This window comes from Pristis pectinata, chromosome 22, assembly GCF_009764475.1.
Source record: "Pristis pectinata isolate sPriPec2 chromosome 22, sPriPec2.1.pri, whole genome shotgun sequence".
Classification (NCBI taxonomy): domain Eukaryota; kingdom Metazoa; phylum Chordata; class Chondrichthyes; order Rhinopristiformes; family Pristidae; genus Pristis; species Pristis pectinata.
In genome coordinates, this window is record NC_067426.1 from 21,333,134 (window position 1) to 21,348,550 (window position 15,417).

Sequence of the window (15,417 nt, forward strand, 5' to 3'; positions counted from 1 at the left end):
ACAGGTAGATTGTTCAACAGTGAGTATGGTATCTGGAGTCAAGGAATCTTATTACATCTTCTAAATTTCAAAGACTGGAAATGATATTAATAATTTTATTAGTTATTTGAGTTATTAATTCTTCAGGTGAAATAAAAAAAAGTGATTGTGCAAGCTGATAGCAATACCATTGAACAGAAAAATAGGCAGTCTATTATTGCTTCAATCCAGATAAAAGAATGGGCTATCACATTATAACTTGTTTTATTGGCAGGGCATTTCAGTTAAAATGTGAAGTACACCAACTGTGTGTAAAAGGGAATTCAGAAATTACCTGATAGTTTAGCTCAAAGGCACAGATGGCTGGAAAGTAAAGGCATAAGAAATCATAATGAAGGGCCTTGCCATTTAATGGCAAGGGACCAATTGCAGAAAATAGTTCCTATTAATTTAAGAATCTATTTACTCTTTTAGTTGGGTGAATTGCCTTGAATAAGTACATGTAAAGGCCTCATAATGGCAAGAAGATTCTTCAGAGCTACAGAAAACATCTTTTGGAATTCTGAATAGTATGTTGCAAATGGTGGCACATCTTTGCAGAATAAAAAATTAAGGTTCATGCTGCCACAGTAATTAAGTGCTTTATTTTGTCATTGGTACTCTTGGTATTTTAGAGGAATGGGCGCCAATATTACTATTGAATATTGAGGGAAAATGATCATATTTCCACATGATGCAAATGGTTATTGCCACATGCTAGAGTGGAACCATGGTAACTTCCCCTGCAATCCAAATGGTGCAAGGTCTCACAGCATTCAAGTATGGGCTCACTTGTTGTTTTGGTCCAGAGCTAGTGGAGTAAAATCCCCATGTGAACCTTAAGCCTATAAGAGGTGCACTGACAGCATATTCAAAGATGGCCTCTCTTGTTACTGCCTGCCTCCTCCTCATTCCTCTTCCTGCTGCCATGCTGTGGGCAAGAGCTGTGTTCATATGGTGTTAGGGAGAAGCAGGAGTATAAGATACAGTATTACAAGACATACGGGCATGTCTTCCTCCTCTGAATTTTCGATTATTTTGTCTATATTCTTTTGTCTATGTTCTCACTCTCTAACTGCTCATTGACCAGATAACTTTGTCTACAGCTTATCCCCATGGTCACCCTGGTTTTACCCTATCGGAGACACCACCCCCCCCTCCCCACCCATCCTACCACAAGGATTTTTTGTCTCCTTCCCAGTTCTGACAAAGGGTCTTTGAACTGAAACATTAACTCTATTTCTCTTCCCACAGATGTAGCCTGAACTGCTGAGTATTTTCCAGCATTTTCTGTTTTTATTTTAGATTTCTAGTGCCTGCAGTCTTTTTTTGGACATTTAATAGCCATTAGTACAAACGAGAACAAGTCTTCACACTGTTTTCAAATTTAACTCCACAAACAGTAATCAGCTTTGAAATCACATGAACAGCTGAATGAATGAACATCACTGTCTATGAAGAGAGCAAGCTACCCGCTCTTAACTGGAGGCCACTTAAGAGATGTGCTTTGGAAGCTGACCTGATTATGAGACATTCTCATATGCATTGGCCAAAGGTGTCGACAATAGACCCATTTCTGATGCCTACATCAAATCAGGCAGCTTGAAATGAAATATTTTGCCCCATTGTGACAGAGATCATGGAGGGTTCCAGACAGGCTATTGCCCCACTTAGCACATCAAATATGGTCATTGTCATATTTGTTCTGGATTTTTGCCCTCAAAAACTTTTAGTTCATCCATGTGAACTACTTTGTCCCAACAAAGGTGTTTGAATATTAAGAGTTGTTCTTGTCAGTTAAGATTTGTGTTGGAGGGATTTGTGTGTTTGGCCCATACCCTGAACCTGGCTTTCCTGTGGGGCCCAGTTGCCTTCTCAATTACAGTTCAGATCGGGAAAACACTCAAGGAAAATTTCACACAGCAGTGGTGAGTTTCTTGAACAAGTCAATTTATTTGGGCCCTGTTACAGTGTAACTTGGGGAGCACTTTGAGAGCTCAAAGATATTCCACTGACCCAAAAAACTTCCAGAAATTGATAGTATTTGTGTTACAATAGTTACATGTGGATTCTACAATTTCACAATAATTTGCCAGGTACCTACATTTCTTTGTAGTATTTATTGTTCTTTATCTCTGTGGGAGTTGCTTCTATCTACCTGACAGCCATTTCCACCATGCTCTCTCTAACTGGGTGCTTTAATTTATGGTCTTGTTTTTCTGTCATGACTCTGCTTATTTTATGATCAACTCTTCTGCACAGTCTGTATTCCGACCTCCATATGTTTATCTTTGCTCTAACTAGCTATGCCTTGCAATCTAAACACTTCCCTAATCTAACTACTGCGCTGCTTCTTCTAACATGACCTTTAAGCTACCTTCACTCTTGGCTTAATTTCCCATAGCCCATTTTCCAGTTTGTATGGCACCTAGGTTGACCATATTACAAATTTTCACAATTATCTTATTCCCAGAGATACTTTCTTCAATGTTTCCATTTGAAATATGTAATTCTATGAAACCATTTATCTACACCCAAAATACTGAAGTAAACTATGCAATTATTACTACTGAAATTGTATTTCATCACCTGCTGTTATCTTTGTACATAAACAGTATAAAAACTTAATATACTTTGAGTTCAGAGAGATTCTACAAAAAAGATTCTCCCAGGAGATTCTTCCACCGTGTCTCCTCTGCAGGTCTGAATAAAGGCCTGAGACATCTACAGCTCTGGTCTCTATCCTCTTCTGGAGAGTACTGGAGGATGCTCACTCAAAGTTCCACGAATAGAACCGCACTTTGAGGACTCCAGTGGCACTCTCCATTGAGCCCCTTGCTAACCTGTGACTGCAGTGATAAATGGGTTTTCAAACACGTCCAGAAACTTGACTGGAATGAGAATCCAAGGATGGAAGGGATAAGCTTGTCTCACTAGATCCATCTGTCCATTCTGCGTGGCAGCTGAAATGTGGTATGTGGGAGGGGATGGGGAACGATGGATTGTTTCTGAAAGGACAAGCCATGCAAGCTGCTTGAATGCATCGTGTTGTCCTTTAAATAAATAAATAAATAAATAAATAAGATATTGCTGATGTTGCACAGCTTGGGAGTTTGGGGAATGATAGCCTTTCAGTTGATAAGAGCTCCTGGTTCACATGTGAAACCCAGAAGGTCATGTGGTGCAGCTTTTCACCCCTTGAACCTTTGGGAAGCCCACAATCTAGGCCAATCCATGTGCCTGGACTGTGTTGTTTTGTGCTCAAGGGAAAGGAGACGAGCTCCCCTCTCCCCAAGCAGGGGCCATTGTGACATTATTTCTGCCCCAATGTGCTGCAATTTAGGAGACAGGACATACTATGCCACCACTTGAAATAACCAAACCTGAAACAATAAAGGTGATAGTGATCTTCATCTCTAGGGAGAGCAGTTAAGCCATGTGTTGGTTTATTATTGTCACTTGTACTGAGGTACAGTGGAAAAACTTGTCTTGCGTACCGATCGTACAGGTCAATTCAGAAACAGTGCAGTACAGAGTGCATTGAGGTAGTACAGGTAAAAACAATAACAGTACAGAGTAAAGTGTCACAGCTACAGAGGAAGTGCAGTGCAATAAGGTGCAGTGACTGGAGCTCTTCCAGTTGAAAGTGACAGATCTCTGTGTCCACTGCCTCAGAAAATCTTCTCTTAAGACCCACCATTGATCTTGGCCTCAGCAATAGTCACTCCAGTGAAGATGAGTATTGTCTCTTCATTCTGGGCAATTTACAGAGTCGCATTGCATGGAAACAGGCCATATGACCCACCACATCTGTGGACACCCATCTGTATCAATCCCATCTTCCAGCACTTGGCCTGTTGCCTTCAATGCCAAGGCAATTCAAGAGATCATCTAAACACTTCTTAAATGCTCTTAGGGACTTTGCTTCCACCAGTGCTTTCCAGGTACTCACCACTCTTCCAGGCACATGATGAAAAAGAGATACTGAAGGATACAGATTTTCTAACTGCTGCATTCACTTTGGACTGAGCTGAAGTGTGAAATAAAACAGGGAGGGAGAGCAGGTAGAATAGGAAGGAGAGGTCTGCAATCTTGCTAAAGCAGCAGAATTCATTAAAATTATTTACAGTACCTCTTATTTACATTCCAGCTATGACTTAATTTCTAAGTTGGGATTTAGCACAACAATTTGGTAACATTTCTTTAGAAAAATAGAAGAATTGTGCTGTTATCTTGTACATTACACAGGGGCCTAGTTTTCAATGGATTGAAGATGGCAGCACAGATGCTGGAATCTGGAACAAAAAAACAAACTATTGGAGGAACTCTGCAGGCCAGGCAGCCTCTGTGGAGGGAACAGATCAGTCAACATCTTGGGTCAAGACCCTTCATCTGGACTGAAAGACAGAGGGGACATAGCCAGTATGGAGAAGTGATTTGGCTATGATTTTCTTTTAAGTGTAACTGTTGGAATGATACATCTGACACTGTCAATTTTATTCTGCTCTTCTGGATAATCTAGTTTTATTAATCGGTGCTGAACACTCAGATATTTCTAAACTGGAAAGCACAGCCTCCCGCTTATTAATTGCAGGAAAGACCTATCCAATTTGAAAAATTGCCTTTATACAATACATGTGGTCAGTGAAACAGGCTGGTTACTATAGCTTACATTCCATTGAAATTGCTTCCACAATCTTGGCATAAATGTACCATCATCATTCTGAACAATTTTGAATGACTGTACACTTCATTTGCAATTCAGATTCACACCAGCAACTGGAAATTCCTGATCATGGCTCTGTCCTCAGGTTGGACCTGAGTAGATCCATTGCAGGATTCTTAAAGCAGCTAAGATAATTGTCATAAGAGGAGGAGAAGTTGAAAATTACCTTAAGTTCTGCTCATATAACCATAAGATGACATTCACAGCAAAGTTCTGCCAAAACTATTGGTGGAAATGGCAAGTGTTGCATGAGGTTAGAGTGGCTTTAAGTCAACACCTCCTTAACCAGTGTTGTGCAATTCCAGGAAAACTTCTGTGTGGAATGGCTGGCTGTTTTAGCTAAACTCACCCATATCATAGCAAGTTGAAATGATCAAATGGAATGCATGCAAAATTAAATCCACACTTCATAGTTGAAGGTTTGTGTGCTGTTAGAAATTCATGCTGCACTGTGATTGCATATCCAATCTTGAAAGCATCAATGTTGTATGAAATAGTTAGGGGCCCTCATTATCCTCACCAGGTAGGTTGACAGTATTAACCTTATTGTTGATTGATAGTACCATTATATTTAAATAGTCCACACCTCTTTAAAAGAAGGCGCACATTAGCTTCAGGAACAAAAAGAAGAGATGGCAGATCAAGATAATTTCTCAGGTTCAACTTAGATCTTTGTGGAGGAATTAGGGTTGCCAACCTCTCCAAATCCCCTGCAGGTCTCCTAGGATGCAAAACAGATTTCCTGGGTGCTGCAGTTAACAGGGGGAAATGTTTCCTATTTTGGATTTCTCACTTTAGCTGGAACTAGTAATTGCAGGCTTGGGAAGTTGTCTATGAAAAGGTGACAGCCAGGCTTCACGGTCTGAGTAGCATAGTAAATTAATTAAATCTATAATGGCTCTTTAACAATTGCAGGAAATGTCTGTGGCAGCTTAGCCAATGCTTTCCACAGGGAATATATTAAAACGTTTCCCTTAAACAAAAGTTCTTTCAGTTTCTTGATGCATCTGTGGTCTGCTGGTGGAAGGCTAGAAGAATTTGATGCTAAGAAAGCTTAACACATGCCTATGGGAAGGACTATTGCTGTGTACAAATCGTTTGCTTATTATTAACTCCCACATGTGAAGTCTCCATTTGGAAAATGGAGCTGCTATAGCCTGATGTCCCCTTCTAAGAGAAAACATGAGAGTTCTTCGGTGTTTCCAGACTGTTCAGGATCCTTGTTTCTCTATTTTTCTCAACAATAGCTTTCCCACTGTAAATCTAGGAATGCTGTTCCACAGTTAGAGGCATTTGATCCCAGTCACTTTTGATGCTGGAAATGGACTAGTATTTGAAGAACAACAGTTGTAAGAAATGGATTGAAAATAACATTATTGCAATGGAGAAATCAGATATCACATAGAAGAGGGGATGAAACAATATGCACAGCTCTAATTTGACAGCTAATAACTAAACAGTAACATTCATTGGGGGACTTGTGTGGACAAGACTATCTTCAAAATGGTTTAGTTATTACAAGTCACTTTGCAATGCAGCCAGAGAAGAGAATGCAAAAGAATGTAGCATGTTTCCTGTTTTAATAAAATGTGGGGGCTTAATTAACTTGCACAGTCACAGGCCATCAAAGTGATCATTAAAATACTAGGATATTATTCTGCCTCTAAAGATTAGGGGCTTGATTTTCTGACTCACATTTCTAGGAAAGACAGATCATGCAAAAACAGATGTATCTTTATTATCAAAAGAATGGAGGGTAACATTTAATGAGCATTCTAAATCTTTGTGATTTTCTAAGCAAAATATAAAATCAATGCTTAACATAATTCTGTATTCACAGACATGTATAGGGCTGGAAAATGAAATCATTTGCTCTGTTCCACCCTATTTTCAACAGTCTCAGGACTTTTTTTTTCCTATCTGTACTGAAACAAGCAAATTACAGACAGGTTGCTCTGAGGTGAAACAAGCAGCTATTTGGCAAGGCTTAATGAACTTGGTAGAGGAAAAGAAGGTGATGTAGACATGAAGGCACATATGCATGAATGTGTGCTTGGGTGATGAACAAAATGCATTATCAAAAAGATGATTCACCCCCTATTTAAAATGGAAGAAACATTTTTGTCTTTCTTGAATGTGTTGGTCAGGCACTGAAAGAATCAACATATTTAGGCTCAAGTTCAGCCACTAGGTGCTGATCTTTACCTTTGTAAGTAATCCAGTGGCGTCTAGTGGAAAAAGTGGGCCACTGCAGTTGTCTGATGCAATACAGTATTTGGCCACAGAAATTAATGGGAATCTGCAATTAAACATTATGTTCAAAATGTTCTTTGTTTTTAATGGTTATCTTAATAAATTGGGCAAGTGGCAAAAACATAAGATGTTTGACCAATTCAGCATGGCTTGATAAAAGACTACTCATGTTTAACTGTTCAGCATTTTTGACAATCTTTGAGATGGTAAATAGAGGAGGATTAATGAATATCATACTCACGATCATTTAAGCGCTGTCCAATAAAGATGGGCATGACTTTAATTGATACACTGTATGCAGAATGAAAGTCAAATTGGCCAATAAATAAAATCAGAAAATTGGAATAAAAGAAACATTTGTTAATTAGCAGAAAGTGAAGAGTTTCTGGCTGAGATCCTGGCCTCGTGCTCTTTATATAAATCACCAGTATTTTGTGAGAGGAGTATGTATGTATAATGTATTAAAACAATGGCAAATCATGCTCAAGGTAACTGTCAAGCAGTGCATTTTTTTTTATGTTAAAAGATATGTTGGAACACAATGTAAAGTGCAATGTAGACTCATCAGAATGATACCTGGACTTCAAGGTTTAAATTACACAAACTAAGGTTATTCCTTGGAATTTAGAACATTGGATGTGAACAGCATGAAATTTTCAAGTTGATAAGGGAAATTGATAGCTTGGGTAGAGAGGAACTATTTCTGGTGGTTGGAGGTTTAGAACTAACAATTGAACCACGGCAGAAGTGAAGTTAGGAAATCCTTCCATGAAGAGGGTGACAGGAATCTGGAAGTATCTTCCACAAAAAGCAATTGATGCAAGGATAATTGTTAAATTTAAGTGATAGTGATAGATTTTGTTAACCAAATCAAGGGAAATTGGGAAAATCAGGTGGAGTCAGGTCATAGATCAGTCATGGATACATTTATCTTTTGATGCTACGTGGCTTCCAAAGACCTTGAGGTTGAGGCTACTAGGGCTATTCTGTGAGATAGGGAAGGCCGCGAGGGCTGAGTAGGCCTTAGGAAGCACAAACTGAGGCCTTGTCCATTGACTACCCTGACAGCTTTCTGATAGGTCACACTGATGATCAGAGACATTTAGAAATGTTGAAAGTACATTTAAATATTTAAAAAAAAAATAAAAATGCTTTCAAGTTAGATTAATTATAAACATGAATATTAACTAAAATAAACTGAATAAATTCTCTTATCTTTTTAGTGAAGGTCATTGATCTGATTCAACTGAATAATGCCGCACTAGGTGCGCCAGCCTTGGCTGGTGTACAGCTGATAGACCAGATAAGAAATGTATCTGGCCCTTCAGGTGAGTCAGATTTGGAGCTGGCCCTGGATGTCAGATGTGCTAAAGGCCTGAATGCATAGGAAATTGCAGTTCAGCTAGCTGGCATCTTCCTACAGAAGTGCCATCTAGGCATCAGTGAGATCCAGCCCATGAAGGAAAGAGTAAATAAAGAAATTGAGGGATTCCGTTATATAGTAAGATCTTCTGTAGAACGCTTCGAGTTTAGGGGGTGCCTTTTACTCCTAAAGCATCTAGCCTTTGGCGTTGACTTAGACTGACCTATATATAGGAGCATGATATAAGAACTTGCAGGTGTAACATCACCCTTTGTGAACTGAAGTGAATAATTCTACATTTCTCAATGGCTGTGCTTCATTCTCTGGGAGGAGGTGATTGAAGAGCAATACCACAGATGTTATCTCCTCAAAATCCCCCAAATCCATTGGAAGCAAACCAATGTCAGTATCCTCTCCCGAGCCAACATCCCTGGCAAAGAGGCCCTAATTACTCTCTGTTGGCTTCATTGAGGAGGTTACATTGTTTGCATTCCCAGCACTAGACTCCCAAAACAGAAAAAGTATTCCGAGCTTTCTCATGAGAAGAGATTACAGAGGGAAATATTTAAGGATGATTTCAAAACCTCCTTGGAAAAAATACAATATCCCCACTGAATCCTTGTAACCCCTGGTCCATACCCACTTAAAGTGGAGCAAGAGCATTTGGGAGGGCACTAAGACCTTGGGTTCATGCTTTGAGGTCACCCAGAAGTCCAAGGCAAAAGGCTGGTATGCACGACATCACAAATTACCCTATAAAACAAACTGCTGGAGGAACTCAGCAGGTCATTCAGCATCTGTGGGGGGGGGGGGGGGGGGGAAGGAATTTTCAATGTTGAGACTTTACATCAGGACCTAGCCTGGAGAAGGAAGGTAGCTGGTATAAAGAGGAGAGGGGGAGGGTTGAGACAGGCTGGTAGGTGACAGATGGACTGAGGAGCAGTGAGGGATGATGGGCAGAAGGAGCCAGTGGGGGAGAGGTGAAGTCGGAGAAAGAGGCAGTTGGGTGATAGGTGCAAGCAGACAAGAAACACCCCTCTCCTCTTTATACCGGCTCCTCTCTCCACACCCAGTCCTAATGCAGGGTCTCAATCCGAAACATCGACAATTCCTTTCCTCTGCAGAAGCTGCTCCTCCAGCAGTTTGTCTTTTTGCTCCAGATTCAAGCATCTGACCAGCTAAGAGATGCTGCGAGGCAGTGTGAGCAACAACTTACTGAGCCAAGAACTGGTCCAAAGTGATCCTGAGCTTCATACATGGAGGCATACAACACAAAAATCAGGAGGCCATGCTAAACCAATGTAAAAAAAATAGTTTAGCCCAAGGTAAAACTATTCTGTTTAATTCTGAGAAGTGAAAGAGAAACAGATTCTAATGGCTGAAGGTTTGATAACCAAAGGGCACGGATGTAAGATGTTTGGTGATGAACTGGAGGTGACATGAACAATTTTTTTAATGCTGTGTGTGGTTAAGATTTAGAATACACTTCCTGATAGGATGGAATATAGATTCAGTAATATCCTTCAGAAGAGAATTGGTTAAATATTTGAGGGGAAAAATAAATGCAGAGATATAAGAAAGTGCTTGGAGTTTTCTTTTTAGAAATGCAATTGTCTCCACAACATGCAATTTCAAAAACCTTCTCTATTAGCTTATATTCTAGGCTATACCTGGTAAGGTCTCCTGAGTTTCAATATGGCCACAAAAAATGCCTTCCTTCACTCCTCAATATGGAACATTTTATGTTTCACTGTCCAGTTTAAAGTCAGGAAGGTAACAATACTTAAGTTGTTCATTGAAGTATTGAGATGATTTCACCAAATGTTGATCAGGATACCCACAAGCTACTAAGTAAATGAGGTAATGCTGTCTTTCTGAATTACCAAAGATAAAATTGGACAACCAATGCACTGACAAAACCACAAAGATCACATCAGTAACTACATTTCAAAAGTATTTGTTGTAAAACACATTAAAACATAATGAAATGGATGAGAAAGACATTGTATAAATACCAATGCTGCTTCTTTCTTTTTATATCCAATGAATAGATAGAAATTGGTGCTACATTGTCATTTGACTTTAACATTTAATGGACAGTTATTTAACAAAATAAATAATATAGGTTATAAAGGCATATAATAATGCAGTTAGAGTTTGTCACAGAAGCAAAGAAGTATTAAATTATAACTAATATTAATGGCTGAAACTATGAAAATCTCTGTAATTACTTTAATAATATTAACTTCTTAGGCAATTGTAAGTTTTTAGCCCTGCAGAATCAGTCTACTGAAAAGATTAATGCTTAGACACTGGTGGTTAACAATGTGGAAGAATATATATGACCCAGTCTTTTTGAATGGCAAAATTATGTTTGCTTTTCTTTTCTAGGATCTAGACAACTCATGAAGCCACTCTATGAGCAAAGAAAGAGTTATTTTTACTATAATCTAATACATTATGCAGCCCAAAAAAGGAATAAAAGACTTCACAATACAATGAACGTGGAAAGTATTTTAATTGCCAAGTCAATGAATTGCTTATTTACAGTCAAGAAAAACATCAAAGCTAGCTCATTAGCATTTCAGTCTTTTCTTCACCTGTCTCAGTCTCTTAAATCTTGTAAAACAAATGTCAAAAAACTTTGGAAGTGCTTCATTTCTTTAAATCCTTACAAATTAGCTTAACATAGAACATTACAGCACAGAAGAGGCCCTTTGGCCCACGATGTTGTGCCGACATTTTATCCTGCTCTAAGATCCATCTAACCCTTCCCTCCCACATAGCTCTTCATTTTTCTATCTCTCTTAAATGTCACTAATGTATCTGCCTCCACCACCTCTGCCAGCAGTGTGTTCCACGCACCCACTACTCTGTATATAAAAAAAACTTTGACATCCCCCCACCCCCCCATACCTTTCTCCAATCACCTTAAAATCATGCCCCCTCATGTTAGCCATTTTCACCCTGGGGAAAAAGTCTCAGACTGTCCACTCGATCCATGCCTCTTATCATCTTGTACACCTTTATCAAGTCACCTCTCATCCTCCTTTGCTCCAAAGAGAAAAGCCCTAGCTCACTCAACCTATCCTCATAAGACATGCTCTCCAATCCAGGCAGCATCCTAGTAAATCTCCTCTTGCACCTTCCCTAAGGCTTCCACATCCTTCATACAATGAGGCAACCAGAACTGAACACAATACTCCAAGTGTGGTCTAACCAGAGTTTTATAGACCTGCAACATTACCTTGTGGATCTTGAACTCAATACCCCGACTAATGAAGGCCGACACACCATACACCACTTTAACAACCCTATCAACCTGCACAGCAGCCTTGAGGGATCTACGGACGTGGACCCCAAGATCCCTCTGTTCCTCCACACTGTTAAGAGTCTTGCCATTAACCTTGTATTCTGCCGGTATTCCAAAGTGCATTGCTTATAGGCACTGGCAGCAATGTCAAAGATTCATAGAATTCTGGGCTTCATCACAGGACATAATGAATACAAATGTCACCAAGAATCTTTGCAGTTATATAGAGCTCCTATGTAGTTATCCTTGTACAGTCATCCTTACCAAGGTGACCTCCCACCTTCTACTCTCTGTAAAGTTATGGCCATCCTGCTGGATGTATCCTAACTCACCCTAAGCATTGTTCACCTGTCACTATATTTGCTGATTTACATTGGTTGTCACTCCATCGACATCTTGAGTTCAGAATTCCCATCCTTGTGTTCAGATTCCTCCACATATCCCTTGCACCTCCCGTTCTCTATAACCTGCTCCCGCCTTACAACTTTGTTTCCCCTGCCCTCTTGCACACCCCAAACTCATTTGTTCAATGATTGCCTTCAGCTGTCTATATCCCAAGCTCTAAAATTCCCTCCCTGTGTCTCTTCTCCTTTTAGACTCTCCTTGAAGCTACCTCAATGGCTAAGCTTTTATCATCTGACCCAACCTTTCCTTGTATTGCTAATCATCTATTTGATAACTTTCTCATTACTGCAGGCACAGTAGTGTAGCGGTTAGTGTAATGCTATTACAGTGCCAGCGACCTGGGTTCAATTCCGCCCACTGTCTGTAAGGGGTTTGCACATTCTTCCTGTGTCTGTGTGGGTTTCCTCTGGTTTCCTCCCACATTCCAAAGACGTACAGGTTAGGAAGTTGTGGGCATGCTATGTTGGCGCCAGAAGGATGGCGACACTTACGGGCTGCCCCCAAAACACTATGCAAAAGATGCATTTCACTGTGTGTTTCGATGTACATGTGACTAATAAAGGTGTCGTCTTATCTTAAAATTGTGACATAAGTACAAGTTAATGTTTATTTCATTTAGGTAATATCAGAACTCCAATTTATGTAGATTTTCTTACCCTTCGAAAAAATCCAGAAACTGGGTTTGAAGGGATTTATGAGATTGCCTAAGATCTGATCCTCTGTTCATGCTTACTCTTCTGGCTTTTCCTCTGACTTCACTTCTTTGTGTGGCCTTGTGGGACTGAATGAACCTGAGGTCTTGGAGCAGGCCTCAAGTGATATCCTTGCCTCAGGAGGCAGATCTATGATGGCCTTTCAAAAGGTCCTTGAAGTGTTCAAAAATGTCTCTGATAATCAATGATACTCATTTGTGTTTATTTCTCAGTTTCCTTTAAATATAGGAGGAATTAATCCACATAGCCCACACAGATCTTAGTGAAGAAGATAAGATAGGGTAAGGCTGGGATATCACATATTGATCTTTATTAACCCTGCTTAGATATGAGGGAAAGTATGTTTCCTCATAAGCCACTTTAGCATTATAAGTTTAGTATCATAAGTTATCTTTTGAAAGACAGGCACCACAAACCATCTTATGGAGTTTATGATACCAAATCTGTTTTCCATTGTCACTGTAGGCTTGCAAGATCTGCCAAATGTATATTTCAGTAGGTGTAGCATAACTATTAAGGGTGACTCTTGACTTCGGCTCTTTCTCTCTCTTAACCAGAATGGCTAAGATTGGGAATACATGTTGCCCTTGCTCTATTGCTAGTATATCTTTTCTTTCTAAGGTAGGGAGGCTGGACCAGTACATAATATTCCACGTGTGGGCTCACTAAGACCCTTTATAATTGCAGTATGGTGTCAGTGCTCTTATACTCAAACCTTCCATTAAAACAGGTATGATTACAAATATTGTTTAGCACTAAAGGAAAATACCAGAGAGCTTTCTTCTTGATCTAACATAATTTCTACAAAAAATATACTTCCTAGAAATTTATCCCCAATCAGTAAAATTGAAATGAATTTTGGAGGCAAGGGTACAATGTGTTAAAGCTAATATTTAGTGATTTTAGTGCTCGGGACCAGGGATGAGTTTCCAGGCAACAGCATCTGCTTTGGCTTCAGTGAATAGAATTTGATGAGGCAATGCATTTCATTAAATATTGATTTGAACATATAAATGTAGTAAACCTAGAAGTAGAACACACACTGTAAATGAAACAGGAAAACGATCATTTATTGAGGTTTTCTTTTCCTGGTGGTTGGTGTTGGCACATTGGACAAATCCATGAAATGCTATTGCAGAAAATGCACATTGGCCCATTCACGCACTTTACTGTTTTTGAGGGATACTATATGGCCCATTGAGTCCATTCATACTCAGTATAAGAGCAATCCAGCCAGTCCCACTCTCTCTCCCCCTCCTCATAGGCCTGGAATATCTTTCATTCATATATTTATCCACCTCTATTTTGAGTGCTGCAATTAAATCTGCCGCCATCACTGCCTTGGTAGTGCATTCCAGACCCTAACCAAGTGCTGTGTGGAGAAGTTGTCACCTGTCACCTTGGAGCTTTTGCCAATTATCTTCAATCCATCGGAAACACTTGGCAGAAAGAGAAACAAAGTTAACATTTCAGTTTTTTGAGCTGATGAAGAGTATTTGATCTTAATTGTTAACTGTTTCTGTTTCCAAGAATGTTACCTGACCTGCTGAGTGCTTCCAATATTTTTTCTCCCTTTTTTAATTGATTTTCATCTTCATTCTTTGTTCCCAGGTGCTTGACTCTCTTAGCAATATGAACATCTTTATCAGCTGTCTATACTCTTTATGATGTTAAGCTGCATCAGATTCCTCAACCTTTTCTGTTCCAAAGGGACTAACCCAGCTTCTCCAGTTTATCCATTTAAGTAAAGACCCTCATCCCAGTGTTTTATAAAGGTTCAGCATGTCTTCCTTGATTTATACCCCTTGCCACTATTTACAAAGCCTAGGATCTTGTAAGCTTTTTTTAAATACCTTCTCATCTTGCCCTACCGTATTCAAGGAACTATACCACAAATCTCTTTGTTCTTCTACCTCTTTTGGAACTATTCCCCCTCGTTTATATCACCTCTATTCATTTTCCTGACCAAAATGTAAGATTTTGCATTTCCCAGCATTAGATTTCACCTGCCACTTATTTGCTTATTGCATTAGCCTGTCTATATTTGAAGTTTATTACTATCCTCACAGTTCATGATGCCTCCAAGTTTCATGTCATCTGCAAATCTGGAAAGTCTGCCTGACAAGGTCATTAATTAGGAAGAGCAATGGTACTGGGACCTGGGGAACTCCATTCTGAAAAACAACCTTTCGATGCTTTTGGATTCCTGTTACTTAACCGTATTTTTTAACCATGCTGGTATAGGGTCTCTTGTTCCACACCCTTCAGTCTCGATGACAAGCCTTTTATGTAGCACTTATCAAACAGCTTTTGGAAGTTCATTAACTTCAATTCCTCATCAACCTTCTCTGTTACTTCACCAGAAAAACTCAACACAATTTTCCCTTATTAAGTCTATGCTGACTTTCTCTAATCAATCAACACCTGTCCATGTGACTGCTAATTCTGTCTATAACTTTCCCCACTGTGGTTAAACTGATTGGTCTGCAGAAACTAGGGCTTTCAACACACCCTGTTTTGAATAAGAGAATAGCATTTCTAATTTTTGGGTTTTCTGACACCACTGACTATGGAAGATTATGGGCAGGACACCTGCAATTTATTTCACTAACTTCCTCAGCTAGGA